Source organism: Tamandua tetradactyla, chromosome 3 (assembly GCF_023851605.1).
Source record: "Tamandua tetradactyla isolate mTamTet1 chromosome 3, mTamTet1.pri, whole genome shotgun sequence".
Lineage (NCBI taxonomy): Eukaryota > Metazoa > Chordata > Mammalia > Pilosa > Myrmecophagidae > Tamandua > Tamandua tetradactyla.
The window spans coordinates 5466291-5483649 of NC_135329.1; the positions used below are offsets into that span (position 1 = coordinate 5466291).

The 17359-nt window shown below is 37.0% G+C and overlaps 1 long non-coding RNA gene across 1 annotated transcript in view; it reads right to left on the bottom strand.

Moving 5' to 3' along the window:
* Positions 1-595: 595 nt before the first annotated feature.
* Positions 596-17359, bottom strand: part of LOC143675934 (uncharacterized) — a 41012-nt gene continuing 24248 nt past the window's right edge. The window contains exon 3 of the long non-coding RNA XR_013171697.1: positions 596-1086. This is a non-coding gene — a long non-coding RNA (uncharacterized LOC143675934). The remainder of the gene's footprint in view (positions 1087-17359) is intronic.

A 17359-nucleotide genomic window follows, 5' to 3' on the forward strand; every position in this document is an offset into this window, starting at 1 on the left:
TTTTGTAAATGGCCCAATATTTATACATTTTATAATTCATTGGTATGTATATATATATGTGTGTGCATGTATAAATTTGTATTTGTGGGTACACACACACTCCTGGGCATTTGAAAAGAAAATTTTGGTTTCCTTTTCATTTAGTTTATAGAGGTTGATATTATGACTAGATCAAACTTTATATTATGCTTATAGCCTCCTATCTGATTACTCTCACCAGTTTTGGGAATTTACATTAAAGACATAGTTTATTTTCCAGAGTCCAAATTAATAAAGAATCTAGGACTCACTATCTATTTAATACTAACTTTTAAACAATCATGTTTAGCAACTATGTTAAATAATACATATATTATAAAACATACCCTGATTTTATAGTGATTAAGATATTTTAAAAATTCATTTTAGGATTGTTTATCAGGATTCATATGCTAAGACACAGGATGACATTCGCAAAGTTGCTTAAAGAATTATTTAAAAAACAAATGCTGATAATTAAATAAATTCCTAAACTTAGATGTCTAAGTGCAGTATATTATAAACCTTATACAGAAATAGAAAATAATCACAAACATATAATTAATATAGGGGAAATATTTATGAAAGAACCATAAATGAACAAGGAGAAAAAAAATTTTGCCTCTACCACAATAAAACTCTCTAAAACCAAGCTCGTACCTGAATAGGCACCAGAAGGTGCACAGGGGAAACAAATAATTCTAAAGAACACTTCCCTTGTAATGATAATGCAAGGGGCTCTACTTTCATGTTTCATCTTCCACCCTCAACTTTCATCAAAGGGTATTTATGCAATAAAGAAAAACAAAGAAAAACATAGCAATTTCAGAAATACAGTGAAAGCAATAAAGTTGGTTTCGCAGAAGCCATCACCTTATCTCTCCGAAGAACTGAGAGAAGAGGGGAAGCGGCTGGCCACAGTCTGGGCTTTTCCTGCTTTTTTTCCCTCTGTGGCATCGGGCGACCAGAGCTCCCACGGGTAACTGAACACAGTGGAAATACATGGGACTGAGCATCCACGAACAGAGCCAGGTCAAGTCCTGGATTCGCTCGCCAGAGTCCTGTTTCCTAATAAAAGAATATTAACCACTTATTAGGTTTTTTTCTGATTCCTAAAATTTTCTAAGTTAAGATTGAACACAAATAACAAGAAAGATTAAGGAAGGCCCATAATTATCTTTGTTATCCAGAAAACAATTTTTTTCTCCCAGTTGACCTTCCCTAAAATTACTGATCTCACTACTCAATCCCTCACCTCCACTTCCCTCCTCTGTTAATAGAGCCGGGCCTTGCATTCCCATCAAGACTCACAGCTCTGAGGGAAAGAACCAGGCCCTGTTTATTTTTTCTGTCTCCTGTGTGCTTTGTGAAAGTCTGGTACCCGGTAGAATACAATAAATATTTTCGTGTGTTGTGCATTGAATCAATTTGAATCACGTCATCTCTCCTCAACTGGCATTGTTATTTTTTTCAATGGTTCTTCAATTTCCTCCAAATAACCCATTTTAAGATGGCGCTTGAACCACATATTTCGTGGAGAATTGCGTAGAGAACCACGCTCCTGTCATTATGGCTTTTTTCTCCAGTGACACTGGAAGGAGAGTGTCTCAACAATGCCAGCTTTCCATCCAGCACCTCAGTGTGTGTTCACTTCTTCCTTGCTGGCATATTTCCCAGCCTGCTGGTAGTTTTGTTTCATGTACTCCATGTTGACAAATGCAACATTTTCCCTTGGCATCCTTATTGTCAAAATCTATTTGCATCACTTGCCCTGTCATGTTTTTCTTAAAAAATAAAAGACATTCAGAAAAATCCAGTTCTGCATTCTTTACATGAATCCTTACCTATATACACTCACCCACCCCCACAAATTTAGTTTTGCATATTGATCTCCAAAAAAACTTAAAAATCAAATATAATGCACAAACGCATTTTGGTAAGGTCTGGACTGTTATTTTTGTATTTTGAATACTTTTAAACATAATCATACAAACTAAACAAAAATGAGTTTTATTTTGTCAGTGTGTGATGTTCAATAAGCCAAAATAACATATCTCATGCAAATATAAAGTGAGCGCACATCAGAGTTTGTTTGCTTTTTTTTTTTTTAACGTATTTATAATGAAACAAAGAGAAAGATGAAACTGGCTTAGAGTATTGGAGAAGTGGAAATATTCACAGCAGCTGAAAGGAGAAAGGCTTGAATGCTAGTTTAGGTATAAGACTAGCGAATATCTAGGTACTGAAATAAACCTGTGACTTTGTCTGAAATCATCTGCACATTGAAAATGAAATTCATTCCCACTGCTATTGGGTGAGAATCGTCATTACTATCAGTAGTTTGCAGGCTAACATGTGCCTCTACAAAGTTGTAAAATGTCATATACTGCAGGAAAGGGATGGTGAAACAGAGCAAAGTTCCCTTGGAGGGTCTGATCATCTTTTGGTGGGGGCCTCCCAAGAATCCTTTCCATGTTCAAATACTTTTTCTTAACAATCTCTATTACTAATTATCAATTCTTCACCTGTAAAAGGACCTGCCATTAGCAAGTCCATACTGCTTTTCTTGTTTGTTTGTTTTGTTTTGCTTTTTTAAAAGAGTGGCGTTTACATCCTGGGGGTTTCACCAGCTGCAGGGTGTGTCCGCCCCCACCCCACGAGCCAGCGCAGAGGGGCTGGACTTCTGACGGACTGCTCTCCTCCAGGAAGCTTCCCCACTTTGTGCCAGGACCTGGAAAGGAAGGTGTAAAGGGAGAACGCCCAATTCTTTCTCTCCGGAGCCGAAAGCCTGATTGTGAAGACAGATGCACACTTACCAAAGAATCTGCCAAGTTCAGGCAGGATTCCAGGGCTCCGCGGGGGCCGTCCCTGAGGTAAGGGCCTCTGAGTCAAGCCTGCCTGAATTTTACCACTGATAATCGTGCTGTTGAGTGGCTGAACCCAGCACCTATCAGAAACTTTTAACCTTAATTTCAAGCTTGAATTCTTTAAGAGATGTGTGACACAATTCTCCGGCTCCCTAACCAGAAGATACAAAAATAACTTAAGCTGATGAGCTGACGCTGGGGCATTATGATAAATACACAATTCCACACTGGACTGTCAGTTAGGAATGACCCAGAGGCCGCTGGTCGCAAGTCATGTGTTTTCCCCTCTACTAAATAACTCCAGCCTGCTATATGTTTTTAAATTGCTGCATCTGGTGTAGATGATTTTATGTCTCCTGCCATGCTGTCCAATATCACCTTGATATGTTCTGTGAAATATTAATCAAAGCAGCTCTGTGGTGTTTTGTATAAAAATAATATAAATATGTAATAGTTTGGCTATTTTTTCCCACATCACAATAAATTATATTGGTGCCGCAGACAAATCATTCTTTACTTTTGTCTTCTCATCTTAAAAATGGGTGGAAGGCCAGACAATAGCAGTGAAGTATTAAACTAATAAAGAACTAAAAAAAAAAAAAGTTAAAAGAATCTTCTAGAAGACAAGGCTTTGGGTATTATGAAGGAGAGAGGTGCTATTCTAGTTTTGAATGGGATAACTGAATAGTTAATCTCGTTCCATATTACTCTGTAAAAGCTTTCAGCACCTCATTGTGTTCAATTATAACCCTGATTTGTGCAGACAGAAAATCCGGGAAAGTTGCAAAACACTCAACTGTTAATTGCTGATGAAGTGCTTCTCCTTGTGTCCTAGAAGCCCAGGTTCCTGAGTCCTCACAGGCATCTGTGAATTTTAGCTACCATTTTAAGGGCTTTACATCAAAAGTTCAAGGACCAGTTTTAATTACAAAAGCGAGCCTCTGAGCCGCAGGCTGCCCCCACCCCCACCCCCCAGCCCCGAAGCAGAGGCTCTGCCGTGCTACCTCAGGTCAATGGACATCAGAACATGAACAAATTTCTCTCTACCTTTTTTGGTTCATTTCTTCCCCTCAAAAAATGTATCTCAGGAAACTGAAGATTCAGTCATTATCAAAGTTTCCATTTCCTTTAGGGCCCCCTCTGACTTCCATAATACAGCTGAGAGGTGACCCATTTGGGGAATAAATGCAGCAACCCCAGTATTAAATGTCACATGACTCATTCTGGGATGAAAATACAAGCTGTAATCCCACAACCAGAATTTCTGCCCCTCAAGATACAGACTAAGGGGCATATGTGTTGGCTTTCTTTCTCAGAGATAAGCAAAGACTCAAGACTGAGAGAAAAAACCAGCCATTGGTTCACTCAATCCTCAACTATTTATCATCAAAGAGGTAGATGGAACAAGCCCTCAAAATCCAGCAAGTGAGATCGATGTTGAGCAAGGCTGGTTGGAGTGGCTGTGGGTGATGGGTGAGGGGTGTGGGTTAGGAGCTGGCAGCCCATGGGCACTTCACCAGGCTTGGAGAGGGGGGAGATACTCGAGGGCATTATGGGCACCCATCGCTGAGACAAGAACAGCAGTTAGATTGTGGGGGAGGTGGCGTGGTGGGGAAAGGGTTCCCTCTGGGCAGACTGGCCAGCATGTGCTGAAGCACAGAGGCTATACATTAAGTGGCATTTTAGAGGAATAAAGAGAAAACTCTCTTACCCAGAATCGAGACAGAAAGAAAGAGACAGAGGGTACATGATGGAGTTGCAAAGTTAGAGGATACCAAGACCTTAATAAAGATTTTAGCCCAGGGACAATAGGGAAATAGAGAGATTCTAAGGAGAAAATTGGGGGTTGAGGTAATTGTGCATGTAAATAGATCGCTTGGTCTTAGTGTGAAGAGTAGATAAGAGGGGCAGAAGGAGCCTTTGAGCTGTGGCCAACTCCATTAACATAGTAAACAAAAAACGGTTTGAAAGCCACTGAGACAGCTGTCCTACTACACACAAGTTCAGAGAGGAAGAAGACCTCACGGTGGGACTCCTAACTGCACGTCTGCTGAATTTCCTGACACTTAGGGAATCCCATCAGGTTTGGTGTCAAGGAAAGTTTGTATTGGAAGAAGTCCCCTGTACCTACTCCTCACTTTCCCTGTGTCTTTCACCCATGAGGGGCCAGGTCTGAATAGAGCCAGACCGACTGACAGGTCTGACAGAAGGCTCACCCTGGGCTCTCAGGATGGGCCCTGCTGTCAGAAGCATCAAGAGAACCAGAACCTGGTTCCCATTCCGATATTAACAGAGAACATTTATTTCCATAAGCCTAGATATCTATGAATCACAATAGAATTATTCATGTGGCATGAGGCAAGAGTATTCTGTTTCCTCCCAGAGGCCAGGATAAACCAAATTCAGTTCTGGGGGGGCACCCAGGAAAAGCAGAAACCAGGCTAAACACCCAGAGCTCAGGGCTGTCCATCATGGGTAGGGTCAGCAAGAGAATCTTCCCTGGCGTTATGTTCCTTCTGAGCCCTGGGCTGGGAATCCAGGTCTCTTCTCAATGCTTCTTGAAGTGACAGTTGCCTAGGGCAAGTCATAGGGATGGTGTCTGACATCTATATGTTTTGCCTTACCTACCTGTCACATAAAGAAATGAACAGCTTCCATGAGCAGGGTAAGCATTTTGTCTATGCGTGAGCATGCAGGTGACACCTGATAAATGTTTAATTTAATCAAATATTTAGAAATCATCACCATTGCCCAATTAGATATTTGGCCGATTTTGGATAGTAAATGGAAATATTTTTATCAAACCACTTTTACACAAAGAACTCCCCAACAAGCATTTAGTAACCAAAATAAACACACTAAGGAGTTACGTGTTTTTGTTGTGGTGGTGGTTGTCGTTCTCTTAGGCAAGAGCCTTTGAAAATTCACTGTCTTTTTTTCTTTCCTGAACACACATCTCTTCTTTTAATTTTCATCCCTATGGATTACAAAATCTTGCAGAGAATTAGGTCGCTACATGCTTTGCCCAAAGGGAAGCTCCAAAAACGTAGAAGAGAAAATTAGTTCACCTTCAGGAAATAATTTTAACTTGACTCTAAAATATAAACTCAGAAACTTATATTGACAAAAAAAAGTAGAGTTTCCTTTCCCATTGGTTTTTTTCTTTGCCATCCCCAGTGACAAGCCAGAGGCTCCTGTCACAAATCCCATCCTATCAGATCTGAAAGATACTGTTTGGCTTGTAAGAGCAGGAGCCAGCGTGCTCTTCCTGACATCATCCCACATAAAAACCTTGGCCACATATTTAAATCATTTTTTCCTCTCTATCTCTAGGACCTAGAAGACTGAAGGGGAAACAATAGGCACTCAACAAATATACTGAATAAATTTGAGGAAACACTGTAAAATGAATACATTATAATTGCAGAAATTTGAATAGTATTTATTTATGTGTGTGTGTATACATTAGTACTCTGAGATCGTCATGGTTAACATTTCGAGAAATAATTTGGGATGATTCCCTACAAAAGCTGACATTCCTGAAGCAATCATACTGATAAAATCCTGGAAAAATTAACCAAGGCAACCAAGAGAACCAGGAAAAGGGAGTGATGTGTGATTTGAAAATGAAGCTGAGAGAGTACATTATGATGAATCTTTTCAAATAAGATCAAACAGGCAATAGAATCACTTATTTCGGAAAGACTCACTGAGGTGCATGCATTAACATGGTTCAAAAGAAGAGCAGATCATCTATAACAGTACAAAATAAAGGTATAGGTCTGGAAGTGTCTGTTTATACCAGATAAAAATATAGCATTTGACCCCTCTCCCTCTATAACCTATGAATCCCTATTATTTTCCTTGATATGTCCCAGCCTCAAATTTAATTCTGTTTTGACTGGCAGTGAGAGTTGTTCACATTCCAATATTTACAGAAAACATCAATTTCCATAAACCTAGATATTTATGAATTACATTAGTTCATGTGATATATGGCAAATGTATTGCTGACCTAGTTAGAATTTTTCCAAAAGTGCTTTGTTAGTGCATTTGAGAAGTTTTAATATGCAGGGTGGCCTGTTCAGAACAGTCTCCACTTAATTCATCATGGCCAGCTGCCATGACAGGTTCTTTAAGTTTTAGGCCAAGAACGAGCTTATTCAATCCCCAAGACTCAAATTCTCTCCTCCCAGGAAGCAGTGGGCAGAGCCCTCCAGATTATATGGATTCCGTCTGCTTTTCAGAACCCTTTGCTCACCACGTGACCATTTCTCATCCCTATTTATCATGGTTCCACTTTAAACCTTCTTTCAAAATCTTTGATCCTTTTTGTTTGTTCATCAAGATCTCTTCCTTTCCCCATTAACACATTTCCAAAATTATAACATCTCAGACAATCAGATTTATATTCTGGTTCTGAATAACCAGAAAATAAATCTTAAAATAAAAGAATCATGTGAGAAAATATATGTGCCAGGGCACAATAGCTCCTGGTCACAGAGAGAAAGCTCAAACATTTTAAAAAATAACGATAAAAAAGAAAAAAAAAATCCCCAAGTCCATCACTCATTCAGATCAACTGAAGGCCTACTATATGCCAGGTAGTCAAATCAGAGCTAACGGTGCTCTGAGTGAGCAAAACAGGTGGAGTCCCTCTGTCATGAGTCTGACAGGCGCCAGGTAGACAGAGATGTTAACCTCATGACCAGAGGATAAATGTAAAACAGCAGAAGTCACCAAGTACAAAAGCTGAGATGTGGCCATGCTATGAGAGCATCTGATCAGGGAGGGGCCTTGGAGGGTATCTCCAAAGGTAATGCGGAGTGAGCTGGAATGGAGGAATGTGTATTAAAGCTGTGGGGTGATCGGACTCGAATGAAGACTGGTACAGTTGGAACTGAGAGAGGAAGTGTGGGCACGTTGAAAGGTTAGCTTGAGAGGTAGGAAGGAACCAGAGGATGCTGCAGCTTTTAGCATATGTTAAACTAAAAGCAGTGGGAAGTCATCTGCCCCATTAAAATAGAATCCAGAGCTTTAGTTCAGTCATATGCTGCCCTCCCAAACATCTTCTCACGCTATTATCTTGCTCACTTGTCCATACGAGATAGTAACTCATCTTGTGTGTTAGTTATGCTTGTAAAAGAAAATGCTTAGATGGGCCATGGTGGCTCAGTGGCAGAGTTCTCGCTTGCCATGCCAGAGATCTGGATTTGGTTCCCGGTGCCTGCCCATGTTAAAAAAGAAAATGCTCACATGGAATTGAGATGGACTATTCCAGGCATTCGACTCCAGTTCAAGGTAAATGCTGTTTAGGCATCTGTGTGTGTGTGTGTGTGTGTGTGTGTGTGGTTGAAAGAATATCAGGAGTAGTTGAATGGTTCACAAATCCTCCTCTTAACAATATATAATCAAAGAAGTTGAGGACTGTCAATGAAAAGATACCCAGGCCCACCTGTAAACTGAGACTGAAAATGGTGGTTGGTCTCCAATCTTCTCTCTCCTTGCACTGTCCCTTTGCTTATTTAGATGTCAGATTTACGTTATGGGGAAAGACATCCTAAACTAAAAGGGGTTGGGAAATGTGGAGAGTGGGGTGTTTTAAAATAGCTTACAATCATTTGAATGTGATCATTATGTCAGTGATCTTTCATTAGACCTGTAAGGCAGATTTCTACTTCTCCCACAGAGTTATCCAAGGTCTAAAAGAGGTCTATGGCTCCAGGACAATAATTATTTATGAAGAAAAAATATGAATAATATATTTATGAAATATATAATGAAAATATATTTCCTTGAGGCTTGCTTGCAGCCCAAAGTCCCCATAGAGAGCAGAGTCTATATATAAGTACACCTCTATTTAGCATCCATGAGAAATATGTATTGATTGTGATCTGTATGACTGTAAATGTCTTTGCTAGACTGTGCAACCCTTGAAGGCAAGGATTTCATCATTCATTCAACAAATATTTGTATTTCTATTATATGTCAGGAACTAGTCAAATAGTGATGATACAGTAATAAACAACATAGTAAAATATATCCTTCTTTATGCAACTTACATTCTAGTATGTACCCAACATATCATATAATGCTTAAGGTGTGCCAAGGACTGTTCAAAGCTCTTGACATATATTCACATCTGTAAAACTCCACATCAACCCTAGGAGGTAAGAACTAGTACTATTTCCAACTCACACATGGGAGGGGACTGAGAGAGAGGATGTGTAATGTCTGGCCCAAGTGAACTGAACTGGTAAGCGGTGGTGCCAAAATGTGTACCCAGACAGCTTGGCTTCAGTGTCCATGAGTTTGTCCACTTCAGTTTATCATTCCCCCCATGTTATTTATAAAACCTAATCAAAGAAGGATGGTTATCATGCTAAGGTGAAGATGGTGAGAAGATGCAGAATTCCTCCTATAATGGGTTTCATTAATTAAAAGCAACCTATGTAGTTCTCTCAATAGCCATAGTGTTGGTTTTTACCATCTTCAGTCGACTGATGATAAACATGAGACATAAAAGCTAAACTAATTATATAATTTTGCAGCCATTGAACTATAGTGCCAGGATTTGAATCTTTGCCTTTCCAGGCGTAATATCCAGGTTCACTCACTACAGCTAAATCACCAGTTCTAGGAATACTTAAAACCACTGATTAAATGACTTGAGACTAATTACCTTAATGACTTTTGCATATGAATCTCTCTTTGTAAAATTAGATTAAAATATATTTTTACAAGTATAGAGTATTAAAAAATGCAAGAATTTTTGGAAAAGAAATTTAAAATCACTCTTTCTCTCTCATAAACACATGCACACACAACTTACACACAATCCTATCCTGCAGGAGAGCAAGTTGAAGGTCACTATATATCAACCACAAATACCTATGGATCTAATGGAAAGAGTCTGAATAAAATTGAGATTAATATAGAAGGCACATAAAAGAATACAATTTGGGCTTTAAAATATATAAAACAACTTTAAGGGCATTGTGATTTATTCTATTATTTAACCTTTTGCCCAATCCTAATATTCATGCTTACATGTTTTTAATATACTATTTAACCACACAGTTTATAGATATAAACATCACCATATGAACTTTCAATTAACACTGATTTTCATCCTGAAGAAGTATCTATTGGAATGAAATGGTAGGAATGCCTGGTAACTGATGTATGTGGAGTTAAAGTGCTGTTAATTCAATTGCTTTATTTGACCCAGAGTCACTTAGATTATATTAAATTAGCCATCTGCTTGGCTTTCACCTTGGAATGTCTTCCAGATGCTGAATGTGTTTACACAGAGTTCATTAGCAGACCCAATCTAACAACAACTTTCTCGTGGTATAACTCCAGTGACCAAAAGCTTGCCTGGGAAGATGTCCTGACCCACAGGACAAACGAACCTGGACCTGAGGGAGGGAGTGAGAATGGATGGGACAAGAGACACAGAGAATGGAGACAAGACAGGATTCTGATCAAGTCTCGTTTATTGAGGGCAAATCCAGGGTATTTATGCAGCAAGAAAGGGGAGGTGTCTTGTATTGGGCGTTAGCAGAGTTCGGGCGTTACCTTGCAGTTAAGCAACCAAACAGCAGAGGCTAAATTGGGAAAGGCAGATTAGCCAAGGCTGGTCAGCTGATTTTGAGGGAGGGCAGAGCAGAAGTAAGGAAATAGAAACTTAACTTGAGATAGAAACTTAACTTGAGTTAGTACCTAAGATGGCGTCAGACCACAAAATGGCCGGCACACTGCCAGTGCCATAAGCAGTTTCCCACAGGAAGACATCAAGGGAAACATGTGGAACCTACACTTAAATACATGTTTTTGAAAAGAATGCTTCAATTTGTTATCAAGTCAAGAAGCTCATCATTGGAAGGAAGGTATGGCCAAGGATTTCTACTCAATACTATCGTTTAATTAATTCTGCTTTGACAACTAATGAAGTGTTCATACTTTATATTAATAAAAATGCCATTTTCAATAGGTTTAGATATTTATTAATTGCATTGGAACTATTCATGCAACATAACCCCAAGGAAATTTTCTACCACTTTACATTTTCATATTTTTTAGTGAATTCCCATGGCAAGAAGATTGTTCTACATTTGCGAATATCAGGTCCTATTATAGTCTAGTGATAAAAATATATGTGTAGGAACAAAAGTCATTATCATGATGACAAACTACTACAAGGCTGGAAACCTGCTGTTCTTTGTCTGATGGGTATATAAGCAGTAACATTTGAGTTGAATCTTGAACACATTACACAGTACAACTACCCATAAGGCATCAAAGTGTAAATATTCATCCAAAGTCATTTTTAGTTGGGAAGTTAAAAGCAGGATTCAGGGAACTGATGAAAGGTGAAGTTGAAAAGATTCCCAGGGGCAAAATAATGAAGATCCTTGCCTGCTTTATATTAATAAAAATGCCATTTTTATTAATGGCATTTAAGAATTAAGAAATTAAGAAACATGTTCTTAAACTTAATCCATTCCTATGGGTATGAACCCACTATAAGTATGACCTTTATGTGTGACCCACCTCAATCAAGATGGGTCTAAATTCTATCACTGGAGTCCTTTACAAACAGAATGAAATTCAGGCATATAGAGAGAAAGCCATGGGAAGGAAGAAGCTGAAGGTCAAGGGTACCCAGAAGAGAAGGCAGGAGCCAGGAGAGGCTGCCATATGCATTGCCATGTGTACAGAGGACTCCAGGACAAAGGGCCCCCAGCAGCTAGCCCCAGAACATCAGCTTTAGGGAAGAAAGCATTGCCTTGATGACACCTTGATTAGCACTTTTTTCTAGACTCAAAACTGTGAGCTAATACAACCCCATTGCATAAGTAAACTCATAACATAGTTATTTCTTGAGCAGTCAAGGAAACTAAAACACATGGCATGGCATATAATTTGGAAATAAGGAAAAAAGGATGAATTATATGGGGAGGTGACATGAGTCAGAGTCACCTGAAGTAAGACGCTGCTATGAAGGTATGGGAGAGACATCACGGACACCTTAACCAAAGCAGAGAAAGTAGAGATGCAAAGAAGGGACAGATTTAATAAGTTCCTTAGGAAATAAACTCAATGGATGTGTTACACAATTAGACATGAATATATAGTGAGAGGAAGAGGTTTCAGATAATTTCCAGATTTTGGTCTTGGACAACAAGTTGGTCAGAGTTGAAAGTTGGGAGAGAGGTTATGAAAATGAACATGAAATCTTGACTTTACCTTTGGATATTTTGAATCAGTGCTATGTGATAGTATGGAAGAAATTCCCCTAGGCAGTTAGTTTTATGAGTCTAAAACTCAAGACCATGGTCTGGATTAGAGATAAAAATTTGAGGCCCAAAAGTTTATATTGTAATATTAGAGATGTGGAAATTAAATGAAGTTATCCAGGAAGAGTATGGGCAATGAAAGATAAAGATACCATATATAAAATTCAGAGTAACATCACTGTCTAAGCATAGATAGAAGGAAAGAGTGGAAGGACTGATGAAAGGAGTAGAAGGAAAATCAGTAGAAGGTACTGTTATAGAAGCCATTGGAAGAGAGATTTACAATAATAAAGAAAAAGAGGTAGGGCAGCCTAATGTATAGAGAAACAAATGCTCTGTCCTACAGACACTACTGTAAAGTATAAAAATAAAATTAAAGTACCCAGAAAGCAGCGAAAAAATTAAAAGACACATAAATGGATGAAACATATACAATCTATCCAAACTTGAGTGTACGTAAAATTAATTTGAAAATTCTTACATTTTCTCGATTAGATTGATCTGATTTATTTATTTAGAACAAAAAATCAGAGGTGGAAGATGGTCAATTAAAATTTAATAAAAATAAAACAATATTAACAAATTTTACATTGCTTGGAAGTTTTAAAATTGATTTCCACTGTATAGTGTCCTATGAACCTTAAGCACCTTTATGAAACACTTGAACCACTGTTATTATCATCATTATCCTTGTCCTCATTTCATAATGAATAAAAAATACTTTGAAAAATAAAAGTTAAAGGGCCAGTATTCTCACACATCCCAGAAGAGGCACCTTTAGGACCCAAATCCAAATTTTTTGACTTTAAATTCTAAGCTTTAGTGAAAAAACAAAACGAATCCTACCTTCTGTGACAAACAACATAATGATCTTGGCCAGGTCATTTGAACACTTTCCTTAATCAAGTAAATGAGAGACTGGAAGCAGAAGCTCTCCCTTCCAGCTCTGCGAGCCTGCATTTCTATTAAATGTTCTGAAAGTTGTGTAATTGTAAATGTCCCTTGTATTAATGAATAGTTACCCAAACCTACAAAAATACTACTTTATATTCAATTAATTTTCTAAAGAACCAAAGTTCTTGGAGCAAAGTATTTCATTTTGATTAATTATCATTCAATATTTATAAAAGTTCATGTTTCTGCTAAGTTAGAGCACTCACTCCCTTCGCAGGCTATAATAAATGTGATAGATAATATTATTTCAATTACCTAGCTCTCAGCTGAAAAATGTTCACTTGAACAATACTCTGGACAACGCCTGCCCACTGTGAGGCAGTGATTCCAGAGTAACTTTGGAGTAATAACTGATCATTTAGGGATATCACTGCATTCAGGATGGAAAACATAGCGAATGGCAGTGTATCTGAGGAGCAAAGAGATATTTAGAGTTTAATTTGGCAGCAACATTCCCAGAAACACATCAGCCCTATACATTTCACCCACTTTATTCATTTATTTTGTCAATAGATTATACTTTTAGAATACTTTTAGGTTTACAAAAAATTGAGCACATAGGACAGAGTTTTCATATTACTACCTTCTCCCCTCCATACACATTTTACTCTATTAATATCTTACACTAGTATGGTAAATTTGTTACAAGCAATGAACCAATATTGATACATTGTTATTAACTAAATAAAGTATACACTCTATTAGTCTTTATGTAATGTCTTTTTTCTTTTCTAGGATCTCATCCAGAATAGCCCATTACAATTAGTTGTCATGTCTTCTTACACTACATTTGGCTGTGACAGTTTGTTGGACTTTCTTGGTTTTGGTTACCTGGGCATTATTGACAACTGCTGCTCAGGTATATTGTAGAATGACCCCTACTAGGATCTGTCGGATGTTTTTCTCATATTAGATTGAATTTATGGAACTGCAGGGTGAGAGGTAAAGCACCATTTTCATCATGTCATATCAAAGGTACATACCATCAACATGATTTACAACTATTAATGTTGGCCTTGACCTCCCGGCTAACATCATGTCCATCTGATTTCTACACTGTAAAATTACTCTTCCCAATTTCCCATACTGTATTGTGTTGGGGGGGAGTCAATATGTGAAGCCCACACTTGAGGGGTGGGAATTTATGTGATTCGTCCCTAAGGGCAGAGAGTCTATATAATTTATTTGGAATTATTCTGCACAAGAAATTTGTGTCTTCTCCATCATTTATGAATGTATTCAATCATTTATTTCTATTAGGATGGACTCATGGGCGTTCATTTTATACTCTAGATTATAATCCAATACTACTTTGTTTATTATATTTTTTGCTCAAATTTTTCCAGCTTTGAACATTGAAAACTTTTTCAGTTGGCTCAGATTCTTTATTTTTAAGACTGATCAGTGTACGTTTTTATGCTGTAGAAATTACCTTCTAAATGAAGGCCGGAGGAAGGCAGACAGGAAGAAAAGTCAAGCATTCACTTCAATAGATTAAAAAAAGTGACATTTCACAAATTTAAATGAATATTCTTACTAAGTTAAGAAACAAATAAAATATAATTATAATGAAGCCTTTTAAAAAGACATCAAAATTGGCTAAATAAAAGTCAACCTTCAAGTCAATGGTAAAATATAAAAGGATTAAATTATTTAAGATTATATGCCATTATTAAATTACTTGAAAATGCTAATGTGAATTAGAAAAAACAATCTTATGAATAACATGACCATATGCCTAAAACAAACCCATTTAAAACTACTATAATTGATAACTGACTTAAATAGACAAATGAGCATCAGTAACCTTTCCGAATATTAACAAAGGGTAAGATAAAACAAAAAATTCCATTCATCCTCAACCAAAGCATGAAAAGACTTATTTTGATGTGCATATTTTTTTGTTATTGAAAATACCAGACTTCTAATTTTAGCAGTATGGTAGCCTAGATATACTGAATGGCTTTCTTTCTTACCATAAATAAAATGCTGATGAGAAGAGAAGAGGAATTATGAGAAACACATTGCTGACCAGGCAAAAATGGAAGATATCTGCAGAGGACAATGTCAAAACAAAGTAAAACCCAGAACATTTGTGAATGAACCTTGCAAATAATAAGTGGTATCCCCAAATAACCTGTACCTTGAGGGTTTCTAACCGTGGAAATTTCCCAACTGCACAAATTTCTGAGATCTGAAGATAAGATCTAGGTACATCCAAGTTAGAGAGCTTATCAGGAAAACCTCACATAAAATTGCCTGGGTCCATAGTACACACACCCTTGCTATAAGTGCAAACAAACATTAAGGCTACAAAAGAGAATAATAAGGACATTTTTAGTTTAGAGGCTAGATTAGAGAAAAATCTTCACTGAACAGTCATAAAGACAATTGGTTTATATTGAAAATGACCTGCATGCAGTCCAAAATATTTCAGGGAAGAATTTCATTAAGAGAATTTTTAAGATGATAGTGCCTCAAATTACTGGAAAACTGAAAATAAACCCTCTCTGAAGGAGTGCAATTTTAGTTAAGTTCTCAAAGAGTTCCCACAGATCAGGTTTTATTTTTAAAAAAATCAATTATTTGTCTAGAACTTAAGAAAGATAGGTGAGAGATGGAAGATAAAAGAGAAATCAATGTTAGTCTAATGCATAATTCAGATATTAAATTAACAAGTAGAATAGATCTTGTAAAAATCTTTTAAGAAATTAGAAGACATCACTGTGAACTAGGGAAATGATACCATAAAGAATAAGCAAATAAAGTTGAAAGTGGTAGACTTTCTAGACATTCTAGACAATGCAAACTTAGTATAAGCATTATACAGAAGATTAGATACAGTTGAAGAGAAGATTAGTATACTAGAAAATGCATCTGATGAAACTATGTAGAATTCAACCTGGTGAGACCAATAATTAGAAAATGCTGAGGAGAAGTTATAAGAAATGTCTAACCTAATACCAGAAAAAACAGTGGTGAAGAGTCACTATGTGAAGGAATTGCACTAAAATTAATAACTTACCAAAAGAAACTATTAGCAATGTGAAAAGGCAAGTCAGCAAGTGAGAAACAATATTTATATTGAATATGAAGGAGAACTCATATCAAGAATAAGTAAAAAATGCTCATACATGTCAATATGAAAATGACTGGCAATACAATTTATGTCAAAAAAGAAAGGGTCAAAAGTCATAACCAGGAACTCCACAAAACAAATACTTAAATTGCCAAAAGTCTTAGGAAAGTTGCTCAAATTCATTATTTACATTAGGGAAATAGAAATTGAAATCATATTAAGATATAACTACACACTCATCAGAAAAAAATAAAATGAAAAAGCTCATCAGTACTAAGAAGTAGAAAGAATGAGGGGCAACTGAAACTCTCATATGTTGTGCTGGGCAGGATAAATTATTTTACCAGTTTGAAAAACTGACAATATCCATTAAAGCTGAACATATGCATATCCTGTAACCCACAACTTACTTCTAGGTATATACCCAGCAGAAATGAATACATATACATACCAGAAATTATTTATGGTTATGTTCATAGTAGCTTTTTTTCCTGTTAGCCAAAAACTGGAAACAAGTAAAATATCTATCAATATTGATAAATATATTCCTGCAACGGAATACTGTATAGACCATGCACATCTCTGGGTTATTAATCTAAACGCTATGCTATTTAACAAAAGATGGCAGACATAAAAGAAAGTATAAAGTATGATGGCAAGTAGAAAGTAAAAATAAACAGTTAAAAATAACATATACTCTTAGTAGTAAAAATAGTGATGACTTTGGATGTTAGGGGACTTCTAAGGTTAAAAAGGGGAAGAATGCTATTTACTATAACAAGAAAAATACCACAAACTTAGAAATAAAACTACCAGAAGCTGTTCCAATTCTTTAAGGAAAAACATTACAACCTTTTTGAAAACTATGGTGGAGGATGGGAAGACTGAATGTCATGGGAATGCAAATTTATCCTATATTTACTTTTGGCTTCAATGTGAAACCAAGCAAAATGTCTACACAACTGTCCATGGAAACAACTAACAGATTCTGAAATTTATATGAAAACACAAAGATAATAATTAACAAGGCACTCCTAAAAAAGAACAAGGTGAGGAGGCTTGCTCTACGAGATCAGGACTATTATAAACTATGGTAATTAGAATTCATGCATATATGCAAGTGTGATTAACAGCAAAGC